Consider the following 13,696-nt stretch of genomic DNA (forward strand, 5'->3'; position numbering starts at 1 on the left):
TAGTCTCAGCATGAGGGGCATAGAAATATAGGCATCTTTTTCAATCTGCATTGCTCCATTCCTCAGACACCTATTTTAGGGTGAGAGCACAGAGGCATGCAAATGGTGCATCTCCCTTTGCACCCCTCAAGGTGAAATTTCTGCTGTTGCATGGGAGCTTTTGGGAACAGTTCTGTAGTTACTGCTGTATAATGCATTTATCATTCTGCTCCCCTGGCACATTTTGTCAAGCTGCATAATTTCCCCGTGCCTTACAACACTCACTAGCTCCATGATGATGATCTATCTGGTGGCCGCAGCCTCCCTTATCAGGGTCTGTGATGCAGTGGAAAGAGCAATGTATTTGCTAATAATGACAGCAGATAGCATTTACCAAGTCCCAGTAGATGCCAGGTTCTCTCCTAAGCACTTTCTAGGCACCATCTCTTTAATCCTCATGACAGTCTTGCAGAGTAGGGATTATTATTCCTCCGTTTGCGGTTGAAGACGAGTGAGACTCAGAGGTGGTCACTAGTCCAAGGTCACATGATTAGTAAATGACGAAGTTGCTAATAAAACCCTGATCCTACTGCAAAGCCTATGCTACTACATACCTGATTCCATTTTCATCTCTGATATTGACTCCCTGTGGGACCTAGGACCAGAGACTTTGCTTTCTCTGAGCCTCAGTTTCCTAATCTGTATAGTGAGAAGCAGTTCCAAGGCTTCTTCCAAAGTTCTAAGGCCAATACCATTCTAATTTGGCTAGAGCTCTTAATCACCTGGAGACCAATTTCTTTTCACCTTTGAGTTTTTGTTTTTTGTTTTTTTTGTTTTTTTGAGGTGGAGTTTCACTCTTGTTGCCCAGGCTGGAGTGCAGTGGCGCGATCTCGGCTCACCGCAACCTCTGCCTCCTGGGTTCAAGCAATTCTCCTGCCTCGCCTCCTGAGTAGCTGGGATTACAGGTGCGTGCCACCATGCCCAGCTAATTTGTTTGTTTGTTTGTTTTTGTTTTTGTTTTTTTAGTAGAGATGGGGTTTCTCCATGTTGGTCAGTCTGGTGTTGAACTCCTGACCCCAGGTAATCCGCCTGCCTTAGCCTCCCAAAGTGCTGGGTTTGTTTGTTTTGTTTTATAGTGGCAGGCTAGCTGCTGTGTATTAGTTCCACAACAATAACATTAAAATCAGCTAAGTAAGAGAATGCATACTATAAAATTGTATGGGTCAGTGCTGTCCAGTGGAACTTTCTAGGATGATGGAAATTGTCTGTATCAGTCTAATAAAATAGCTAATAACCACATGTGGCTACTTAGCACTTGAAATATGGTTAATGTAACCAAGTGACTGAATTTTTAATTTTATTTAATTTTAATTCAAATTTCAGTAGCCACATGTGGCTAGTAGCCACCATACTGGACAGTGCAAGTATAGATAGTGTAATAATATAAAACTAAATAGAGCATAGATTCTTCTGTGTTCCAACCAAGGCTTCTAATTTCCATTTGATTTTTCCAGAGGTGTAATACCTGATGTATTATTACATTGTATTGTGCTTTCAGCTTTCAGCACACTCAAACATACATTATTAAATCATTTTGTTTCCTACCTAGGAAGCATATAGAAAAGATGGTTTGTGCTATGTATGTTTTTCAGATAAGGAAACTTAGGCACAGAACAATTTAATATACTCCTAGCAGCTGAGAAAAGTGCTAATTGTGTATCAAATATGAGTAAGTGGCTTATTTAAGGCCATTTTTGGAGCAGTAGAATTAGGACTGGAAACTTATATCTTCTGATTTCCAGCCTAAGTTTCCCCTAGTTTTCTTATCACTGATATGGCAAGCATAGAATAGAGAGACTGTGTTCATGAGATCATTCTTTTAATGTTAGGCAGGAAGACTTTTTCATTTTATACTTTTCTGTACTATTTGATCTTTTAATTCTATGTCAGTATCATCTTAATTATAATGAAGTAGATATTTGGAAAAGTTTTGTGAAATGTAATGAGGCTGTATAATATAGCTGTTCCTGTTTTGTAAATGTGAGATCTGTCGTGCTAATCAAACAGAGAGAAGCAGTTTTTTCATGTGGGATCTGTGCTCAGAAGAGGATTGAATCTCATCTCAATTCCCTTTCTGGTAGTGGTGCAGTAGTTTCTATCAGACCGGTCCTCCTACAGAAATCAACTATAAACTCAGACAAAATGTGAAAAAAACTACCTGAAGGAAATGGAGAGTGACCAAAAGCAGGCACATTCTTCACAAGTGTCAAAGTCCTGGAAGTTAAGACTGAGGAACTGTTCCAGGTTGAAAGATTCTAAAGAGACATAGCAACTAAATGAAATGTACAGTTGTAAACTGGATGCTTTTGTTGTAAAGGACATTACTGGGGCAATTGGTAGAACCTAAATTGGAGTCTGAAGCTTCTTGAAAGTTATGTATCAGTGTTTATTTTTTAGTTTTGATGGTTGAATTGTTATGTAGACAGTGATGTCAATTTTGGTGGCAAACACACTGACATATTAGAATAATGGGGCATCAAGTTTAGCAACTTGCTCAGAGACAGTTTAGAAAAAAATAAAGGCTGGGTGCAGTGTCTCACACCTGTAATCCCAGCACTTTGGAAGGCCGAGGCGGGTGGATCATGAGGTCAGGAGATGGAGACCATCCTGGCTAACATGATGAAACCCTGTCTCTACTAAAAATATAAAAAATTAGCTGGGCATGGTGGCACTTGCCTGTAGTCTCAGCTACTTGGAAGGCTGAGGCAGGAGAATCTCTTGAACCTGGGAGGTGGAGGTTGCAGTGAGCTGAGATTGCGCCACTGCACTCTAGCCTGGGCAACAGAGCCAGACTCTGTCTCAAAAAACAAACAAACAAACCAAAAAACAAATAGAGGGAAGGGGATGTAGCGAGCAAAGCTAGTGAAATGTTTAGATTTGGGAATATGAGTTAACTGTAAGCAGGAGTTCTTTGTGTGGTTCTTTCAACTCTTCTCTAGGTTTGAATTTATTTCAAAATAAAAAGATTTGAAAAACTTTGAACAATAATGAAAGTAGAGCACATCAGTGTTTGTGGGATGCAGCTAAAGCAGTACTTTGAGGGAAATTTATATCTTTAAATGAATATATTAGAAAAGAAAAAGGACTAAATTCAACCACTTAAGGTTCTACCTTTATTTTTTATTTATTTATTTTTTTTACCCTTTACCCATTTTCTTTTTATCATTATTATTATTATTATTATTATACTCTAAGTTTTAGGGTACATGTGCACAATGTGCAGGTTTGTTACATATGTATCCGTGTGCCATGTTGGTGTGCTGCACCCATTAACTCGTCATTTAACATTAGGTATATCTCCTAATGCTGTCCCTCCCCCCTCCCCCCACCCCACAACAATCCCCAGAGTGTGATGTTCCCCTTCCTGTGTCCATGTGTTCTCATTATTCAATTCCCACCTATGAGTGAGAACATGCAGTGTTTGGTTTTTTGTCCTTGCGATAGTTTACTGAGAATGATGGTTTCCAGTTTCATCCATGTCCCTACAAAGGACATGAACTTATCATTTTTTATGGTTGCATAGTATTCCATGGTGTATATGTGCCACATTTTCTTAATCCAGTCTATCGTTGTTGGACATTTGGGTTGATTCCAAGTCTTTGCTATTGTGAATAGTGCCGCAATAAACATACGTGTGCATGTGTCTTTATAGCAGCATGATTTATAGTCCTTTGGGTATATACCCAGTAATGGGATGGCTGGGTCAAATGGTATTTCCAGTTCTAGATCCCTGAGGAATTGCCAAACTGACTTCCACAATGGATGAACTAGTTTACAGTCTCACCAACAGTGTAAAAGTGTTCCCATTTCTCCACATCCTCTCCAGCACCTGTTGTTTCCTGACTTTTTCATGATTGCCATTCTAACTGGTGTGAGATGGTATTTCATTGTGGTTTTGATTTGCATTTCTCTGATGGCCAGTGATGATGAGCATTTCTTCACGTGTTTTTTGGCTGCATAAATGTCTTCTTTTGAGAAGTGTCTGTTCATGTCCTTTGCCCACTTTTTGATGGGGTTGTTTGTTTTTTTCTTGTAAATTTGTTTGAGTTCATTGTAGATTCTGGATATTAGCCCTTTGTCAGATGAGTAGGTTGCGAAAATTTTCTCCCATTCTGTAGGTTGCCTGTTCACTCTGATGGTAGTTTCTTTTGCTGTGCAGAAGCTCTTTAGCTTAATTAGATCCCATTTGTCAATTTTGGCTTTAGTTGCCATTGCTTTTGGTGTTTTAGACATCAAGTCCTTGCCCATGCCTATGTCCTGAATGGTATTGCCTAGGTTTTCTTCTAGGGTTTTTATGGTTTTAGGTCTAACATGTAAGTCTTTAATCCATCTCGAATTAATTTTTGTATAAGGTGTAAGGAAGGGATCCAGTTTCAGCTTTCTACATATGGCTAGCCAGTTTTCCCAGCACCATTTATTAAATAGGGAATCCTTTCCCCATTGCTTGTTTTTGTCAGGTTTGTCAAAGATCAGATAGTTGTAGATATGTGGCATTATTTCTGAGGGCTCTGTTCTGTTCCGTTGATCTATGTCTCTGTTGTGGTACCAGTACCATGCTGTTTTGGTTACTGTAGCCTTGTAGTATAGTTTGAAGTCAGGTAGCATGATGCCTCCAGCTTTGTTCTTTTGGCTTAGGATTGACTTGGCAATGCGGGCTCTTTTTTGGTTCCATATGAACTTTAATGTAGTTTTTTCCAATTCTGTGAAGAAAGTCATTGGTAGCTTGATGGGGATGGCATTGAATCTATAAATTACCTTGGGCAGTATGGCCATTTTCACGATATTGATTCTTCCAACCCATGAGCATGGAATGTTCTTCCATTTGTTTGTATCCTCTTTTATTTCATTGAGCAGTGGTTTGTAGTTCTCCTTGAAGAGGTCCTTCACGTCCCTTGTAAGTTGGATTCCTAGGTATTTTATTCTCTTTGAAGCAATTGTGAATGGGAGTTCACTCATGATTTGGCTCTCTGTTTGTCTGTTATTGGTGTACAAGAATGCTTGTGATTTTTGTACATTGATTTTGTATCCTGAGACTTTGCAGAAGTTGCTTATCAGCTTGAGGAGATTTTGGGCTGAGACAGTGGGGTTTTCTAGATATACAGTCATGTCATCTGCAAACAGGGACAGTTTGACTTTCTCTTTTCCTAATTGAATACCCTTTATTTCCTTCTCCTGCCTAATTGCCCTGGCCAGACCTTCCAACACTATGTTGAATAGGAGTGGTGAGAGAGGGCATCCCTGTCTTGTGCCCGTTTTCAAAGGGAATGCTTCCAGTTTTTGCCCATTCAGTATGATATTGGCTGTGGGTTTGTCATAGATAGCTCTTATTATTTTGAGATACGTCCCATCAATACCTAGTTTATTGAGAGTTTTTAGCATGAAGCGTTGTTGAATTTTGTCAAAGGCCTTTTCTGCATCTATTGAGATAATCATGTGGTTTTTGTCTTTGGTTCTGTTTATATGCTGGGTTACATTTATTGATTTGCGTATGTTGAACCAGCCTTGCATCCCAGGGATGAAGCCCACTTGATCATGGTGTATAAACTTTTTGATATGCTCCTGGATTCAGTTTGCCAGTATTTTATTGAGGATTTTTGCATCAATGTTCATCAAGGATATTGGTCTGAAATTCTCTTTTTTGGTTGTGTCTCTGCCAGGCTTTGGTATGAGGATGATGCTGGCCTCATAAAATGTGTTAGGGAGGATTCCCTCTTTTTCTATTGATTGGAATAGTTTCAGAAGGAATGGTACCAGTTCTTCCTTGTACCTCTGGTAGAATTCGGCTGTGAATCCATCAGGTCCTGGACTCTTTTTGGTTGGTAAGCTATTGATTATTGCCACAATTTCAGAGCCTGTTATTGGTCTATTCAGAGATTCAACTTCTTCCTGGTTTAGTCTTGGGAGGTTGTATGTGTCGAGGAATTTATCCATTTCTTCTAGATTTTCTAGTTTCTTTGTTTAGAGGTGTTTGTAGTATTTTCTGATGGTAGATTGTATTTCTGTGGGATCGGTGGTGATATCCCCTTTATCATTTTTTATTGCATCTATTTGATTCTTCTCTCTTTTCTTCTTTATTAGTCTTGCTAGTGGTCTATCAATTTTGTTTATCTTTTCAAAAAACCAGCTCCTGGATTCATTAATTTTTTAAAGGGTTTTTTGTGTCTCTATTTCCTTCAGTTCTGCTCTGATTTTAGTTATTTCTTGCCTTCTGCTAGCTTTTGAATGTGTTTGCTCTTGCTTTTCTAGTTCTTTTAATTGTGATGTTAGGGTGTCAATTTTGGATCTTTCCTGCTTTCTCTTGTGGGCATTTAGTGCTATAAATTTCCCTCTACACACTGCTTTGAATGTGTCTTAGAGATTCTGGTATGTTGTGTCTTTGTTCTCGTTGGTTTCAAAGAACATCTTTATTTCTGCCTTCATTTCGTTATGTACCCAATAGTCATTCAGGAGCAGGTTGTTCAGTTTCCATGTAGTTGAGCGGTTTTGAGTGAGTTTCTTAATCCTGAGTTCTAGTTTGATTGCACTGTGGTCTGAGAGACAGTTTGTTATAATTTCTGTTCTTTTACATTTGCTGAGGAGAGCTTTACTTCCAACTATGTGGTCAATTTTGGAATAGGTGTGGTGTGGTGCTGAAAAAATGTATATTCTGTTGGTTTGGGGTGGAGAGTTCTGTAGATATCTATTAGGTCTGCTTGGTGCAGAGCTGAGTTCAATTCCTGGGTATCCTTGTTAACTTTCTGTGTCGTTGATCTGTCTAATGTTGACAGTGGGGTGTTAAAATCTCCCATTATTATTGTCTGGGAGTCTAAGTCTCTTTGTAGGTGTCTAAGGACTTGCTTTATGAATCTGGGTGCTCCTGTATTGGGTGCATATATATTTAGGATAGTTAGCTCTTCTTGTTGAATTGATCCCTTTACCATTATGTAATGGCCTTCTTTGTCTCTTTTGATCTTCGTTGGTTTAAAGTCTATTTTATCAGAGACCAAACCCTTTCTTTTTTTGTTTTCCAGTTGCTTGGTAGATCTTCCTCCATCCCTTTATTTTGGGTCTATGTGTGTGTCTGCACGTGAGATGGGTTTCCTGAATACAGCACACTGATGGGTCTTGACTCCTTATCCAGTTTGCCAGTCTGTGTCTTTTAATTGGAGCATTTAGCCCATTTACATTTAACGTTAATATTGTTATGTGTGAATTTGATCCTGTCATTATGATGTTAGCTGGTTATTTTGCTCGTTAATTGATGCAGTTTCTTCCTAGCCTCGATGGTCTTTACAATTTGGTATGTTTTTGCAGTGGCTGGTACCAGTTGTTCCTTTCCATGTTTAGTGCTTCCTTCAGGAGCTCTTTTAGGGCAGGCCTGGTGGTGACAAAATCACTCAACTTTTGCTTGTCTGTAAAGTATTTTATTTCTCCTTCACTTATGAAGCTTAGTTTGGCTGGATATGAAATTCTGGGTTGAAAATTCTTTTCTTTAAGAATGTTGAATATTGGCCCCCTTTAGAAGTTGGAAAAAGAGGAAAAATAAACCTGAAGTAAATAGAAAGAAGAAAATAATAAAAGAAAGAACAGAAGTTAATGAAATAGAAAGGAGAGAAAAATAAAAATTCAAAAGCAATTCTTTGAAAATATCAACAATATTGGCAAAGCCCTACCTGGACTATCAAGAAAAATGAGGTCACAAAATGCAAATATTAGAAATGAAAGTAGGTATGTCACTGCAGATTATATAGACATTAAAGGAGACTAAGGAAATATTACAAATAACTTTATGCCTATAACTTCAGCAACTTAGATAAAATGAGTTAAGTTTTGAAAAACTACAGTGTACAAAAACACAAGAGGAAATTGAAATAGAAAATCAGAATATCTGTATGTGTAGTAAAGAAATCAATTTATTATCAAAAACTTTTCCACAAAGAACTCTTTAGGCCTAAGTGGTTTCTCTAATAAGCTTTATCAGACATTTAAGTAAGGAAATAGCACTATTTTTACACAAACTCAGAAAACAAAGGAGGGGACACTTCCAAATTTGTTTTATAAAGTCAGCATAATTCTGATACCAAAGACATTACAAAAAAGAAAATTATAGATTAGTATCCCTTATGAACATAAACACAAAAATCTGCAACAAAATATTAGCAAATCAAATCCATTAATATTTAAAAAGGATAATATATCATGACCAAGCTATGTTATCTCAGGAATGAAATCTTGCTTTTTCACTTGAAAATCAATTTAATTCATCATGTATTAACAAAATAAAGGAGAAAAACCATAATAATAACTTCAACAGATGTGGAAAAATCATTGACAAAATTTAACATTTATTTTTGATAAAAACTTAGCAAATTAGAAATGGAAGGGAATTTCTGCACTTTAATAAAGGGCACTTATAAAGCATTAACATGGTAATTGATGGTGAAAAATTTAATGTATTCCTTCTTAGATCAGAATGAGGCAAGTATGTCCTCTCACCATTTTTATTCACTATTTTACTGGATGGAGGTTCTAGCTGGTGCCGTAAAACAAGAAAAAGCAATCAAAGGCTTAAAATCAGAAAAGAAGAGGTAAATCTGTTTCTATTCACAGATGATATGATTGTTGAATTATAAAATCTAACAAATCTATAAAATAACTATTAGAACCAAAATGGCAATTTAGCAAGGTACAAAATCAATGTTCAAAAATCAACTTTTTTTTATATAGCAGCATCAAAGAATTGGAAAATTTTTAAAAAGCAGGTTTTTTACGATTATAATTTTACAGTTATATCAAAAAGTACAAAATATTTAGGTATAAACTTAACAAAAACGTGCAAGACTTGTACATAAAAACTACAAAACACTGCTGGGAGAAGTTAAAGACCCAATTAATTGGAGAGAGATATCACACTCACAGAGTGGAAAACTCATGTTGTTAACTTGTCAGGTCTTCCCAGGTTGATTTGTAGATTTAAAGCAACCCCAATCAAAATCTCAAGAGACTTTTTTGAGGGTAGAAGTTGATAAGCTGATTCTGACATTTATATGGAAACATAAAAGGCTGTGACTATCCAGAGCAATCTTGGAAAAGAAGAATGAAGTTGCAAGATCCACCTAACCTGACTTCAAGATTTGCTATAAATCTACAGGGTCTCAGCAACAACAAAAACCAAACAGCCGAATTTTAAAAAAGGACAAAGGACTTGAATGGACGTTTCTCTAAAGATAATATACAAATGACCAAAAGTATGTGAAAAGATGCTCAACATCCCTAATCATTAGAGCAGTACAAATCAAAACCACAATGAGATACCACCCAATACCTATTAGAAGGGCTACTATACTAAACAGAAAATAAGAAGTGATGGCCAGAATGTAGAGAAATTGGAACCCTTGTGCACTGTTGGTGGGAATGTAAAATAGTGCAGCTGCTGTGGAAAACAGCATGACAGTTCCTCAGAGCATTAAAAATAGAATTACCATATGATCCAGCAATTCCACTTCTGGATATATATCCAAAAGAGTTGAAAGCAGAATCTCAAAGATATATATGCATACCCATGTACATAGCACCACTATTCACAATACTCAGAAAGTGGAAGCAACCCAAGTGTCCATCAAAGGATAGACAATAAACAAAATGTGATATATACATACAATGGAATATTATTCAGTCTTAAAAAGAAAGGAAATCCTGACACATACTACAACATAGATGAACCTTGAGGACCTTAAGATAAGCAAAATAAGCTAGTTACAAAAAGACAGATACTGTATGATTCTGGGATGGGTACAAAGTTTTAGTTTTGCAAGATGAAAAGAGTTCTGGAGATGGATGGTGGTGATGGTTGTAGAACAATGCGAATATACTTCATAACCACTGAACTGTACACTTAAAAGTGGTTAAGATGGTAAATTTTATGTTATGTATATTTGCCACAATTTTAAAAATTGGAGGAAAAACTCATCAGCATATGTGAAGGACACTTGTATCTACAACTTATTTTATTTTATTTTATTTTTATTTTATTATTATTATACTTTAAGTTTTAGGGTACATGTGCACAATGTGTAGGTTTGTTACATATGTATTCATGTGCCATGTTGGTGTGCTGCACCCATTAACTTGTCATTTAGCATTAGGTATATCTCCTAATGCTATCCATTTAAAGAGATTGGTGAATAGAGAGAGAGATGGCTAGATATGTGATTAAAGCAAATACAGAAAAATGTTAACTGTGGAATCTAGGTAGTAGGAATATGAGTGTTCATTGTACAATTATTTAAGCTTTTCTGTATGTTTAAGCTTTTCTGTGTGTTTAAAAATGTTGATAATAAATAGTGGTGGAGAAACCAAATTGTGAGGAAACAGAAAACTTATTTGTAATGCTTTTGGCCACAATTCAGCAGAAGTACAGTGACTTGGAGCCTGCCTTGAGCAGTGGGTGGTCTGACCTTGGGCAGTGGTTCATATCTCAGCCTTTGCACTTACTTTCTCCAGTGTAAGACTGAAGGAACACTAGAAAGGGGCCGTAAGACTGATCATCAAGCCGGTCATGGTGGCGTGTCCCCGTGGTATCAGCTACGCGGGAAGCTGAGGCAGGAGGATCTCTTGAGCCTGGGAGTTAAAGGCTGCAGTGAGCTATGATCATACCACTGCACTCCGGCCTGCACAACAGAGTGAGAGAGAGAGAGAAAAAAAAGACTGATCACCTTTTTTCAAAGAAATGGTTGTGTGTGGGTTTGGGCAGAGCATGGGAAACTGACATTGAGGGCTTCCTTGCCTAGCATTCTACATGTACACTGTCTTGTTTATTTCTGCCATTAGTAATAATAAGTTATGTACATGTTATTGTCTCTGTTTTCCAGTTGGGTGAGCGGTGGTAGGGGGTGCAGTCACTGGAACTCAGAGAGGCTAAGTATGCTGCATAGCTGAGCAGGGCCTGCCACCCAGATAATCTTGACTCACCAAGAACCATCTTTTCCTCTATCCCAGATGGCCTTGTTAGCATCCTGGGATATTGATGTCTTGCCCACAAGGAGTGGAATGTTTAGAGTGCAAGGTGGCTTGAGTTTTCTTTGACCCCTCTTTTTTGGTCTGAAACGTGCTATTCTAACTTCCCTGTTGAACCCACCATACTGGACTCAGTTCATTTGCTAGACCTCTTCCCATTCAGCTTTCTTCTTTGTTAGACTGGAGGTGGAAAGGAGGAACCAGGCTGGGGAATATACTGCCTGTTTTATTAGAAAGGGTTTTCTGGGGCTCTTTCCTCTGTAATAAACATGTTTAATTCCAAATAAAACAAGTAACTAACTTTTCCTTCTGATTTTCAAATATTGCTGAAAATATTGGTGACATTCTTGGTTGCATATCCTTTTGATGTCTGAGCATTACACTGAGAAAGGGACTGACAGCCCCATTACCAAAGAGGGGGGAATGGCCAAGTCTAGAATAGAACAGCCATCTGCTGCCAGTTGGACAGGGTTCCACGGAGCTATGGATTTGACCCAAAGGCTGGCCTTTGCTTTGTGTTTGCACTTTTGGGATATCCCTTGTGTCATTGCTCCCTTCTGGCTCATTGGCTCTCCCTTTCCCCCAAGGGCTGCCCCATCCCTCAGGAGTCATGCTGCCTGTGACGCCTAGGCATACCTGGTGATCCAGAGGAAGGCAGCAGCATACTGTATTCATGCAGTGAGGTGGCACCTCAGCTTCTCTGCACTGAAATGCCCAAATTAGTTCACCATTCTTAGCAGTCTTCCCAGCTGAGAAGACTCATGGCATTTCAGAGTGTTCCAGTGCAACAGGTGGGGCTGAGGGGAGGTAGATTTTTCTGTCCACACTCAAATACTCTTGCCTGATTTACCTTGATATTTCATTATCTTGGAAGCCATCAGACTGGGGAGGGAGCTGAAGACAGGTTGGTGAGTGAATAGAAGTCTGAATAATGAAGTCTACTTTCCTTTTTAAATTAGAAAGAAAATAACTTATTATTTCCAGGATTGTCGTCTAACTTGTTTACTATTAATGCTTTTCTATTCTTATGTCTTTTCTCTACCCCAACCTTCCCTTCTTGTTCTCCTTGTTCTGCCACTCTTGTCTTCCTATTCCTGCTCCACCTTCTACTCTTTTAACATTTATTTTCTGATAATATGAAAATGTGGAATGGTAGGAAAAATATAACACACCAGACTCCTTCACGCCTTCCCTAGGTGATAGAGTCACCATCTTAAATAAAGAGTCCAGAATAAACATTCTTTCATTCAGAATTTATTACATTTATTATGCTCTGTCCTATAATAGTTCTCTGATGAGAGGAAATCTGTAGCCAGGCTAAGGAGGACCAAGAAACCAAGGTAGAGATTGATGATTTTTTTCTAACACCCATTCGTCCATTGCTCCAGCCTCTTCTGATACCCATGAAGTATCTCTGCCTCTCTCCTCTGGTGAGGAATATGGATGTTCACTTGTTATCACAGATCTACTTAGCATTAGATGCTATTTCACTTCCTGTATAAAACTTTGGGTCTAGAGTACACAATATACCCATATGTTCCTAGGATGTCCTGTCTTTTTCTGTTTGCTTGCTGTCAGTTACTCCTAACTACAAGTATGAACTTCATATTTCCTCATGTCTCAGTCACTGACAGCTTAATAACTAAAATGTCCTGCAGTCTTGGGCAAAGAGAATCATAGGAGGTAGAAGAGTCTGGGGTCCTTCCTAATATTGGGGGTCTGGGGTCCTCCTAATATCAGGGGTCTAGGGTCCCTGAGGAGCTAGGGATTCTGTAACATAACACATGGAATTGGAAGCCAGGACACCTGGGTTCTAAACCTAGCTTGCTGATCACTTGCTATATGGCTTTCAACAAGTCACTTTGCCTCTCACTTTTCCTGTCTCAACCTTGGGTGCTTGCAGGGATATAGGTATAAGTTAAGATGCTTATATTATATTGTGACCAAGCCAAATCCCTACTATATTGTCTTTTAAAACACTTGGCGGGCCAAACCAATGGTGGGTCAAGCATAAAATGTCTGATGGTTGTATTTGACAGTCTTACTCCTCCTTTCCTTTCCCATGGCATATATGGGACCACAGCTGCAAAGTGAAGCCTTTGGACCACTTTAGGTCCTCAGAGAAGTTACCATGAGCACAGTATCCTAGAACCGGTAGCAGAGGTCCTAGCAATATGTTTGCTGGACAGAGGGGCTTTTTACCACTTGTGGTGTTAGAAGCTGGTAATGGCATAGTGGCCATTGACTGCTAGGGTTGTTCCCCTGGAGGATCTCTATTTCTTGGCCACTGACTACTTGCTTTATCCCCAATAGTATGTGCCACTTAGCATCAGGGTACTAGGCGGGAAGGATGGGGTAACACATCCTGTGGGTAGAGAGATTTCAAAGGGCGCTGTAGAATCCCAGGTCTCTAAAGTCTAACCTAATCAGGGTCCATGTGGTCACATACTGCTAGCTTGAACTCTCTCCCCAGATATTCCATTTTAGGATAGTTCTTACTGTTAGAAAGTTCATCCTTATATTGTTTTTTATCTACCTCTGTGAGGTAGGTAGGACAGGAATTTTTAAAAATAATATTAAATTTCATGTTATAGAAAGTATGCATGCTCATTGTAGAATTGTGGAACACCAAAATCAACTGTAATTTCACAACTTAGGGAAA

The 13,696-nt window shown here is 38.4% G+C and overlaps 1 protein-coding gene across 10 annotated transcripts in view; it reads left to right on the forward strand.

Moving 5' to 3' along the window:
* The window catches only part of SERGEF (secretion regulating guanine nucleotide exchange factor), a 237,365-nt gene that overhangs the window by 66,584 nt on the left and 157,085 nt on the right, over window positions 1-13,696 (forward strand). The window lies entirely within an intron of this gene.

The sequence above is a fragment of the Symphalangus syndactylus genome, chromosome 6 (genome assembly GCF_028878055.3).
Source record: "Symphalangus syndactylus isolate Jambi chromosome 6, NHGRI_mSymSyn1-v2.1_pri, whole genome shotgun sequence".
NCBI classification, from domain to species: domain Eukaryota; kingdom Metazoa; phylum Chordata; class Mammalia; order Primates; family Hylobatidae; genus Symphalangus; species Symphalangus syndactylus.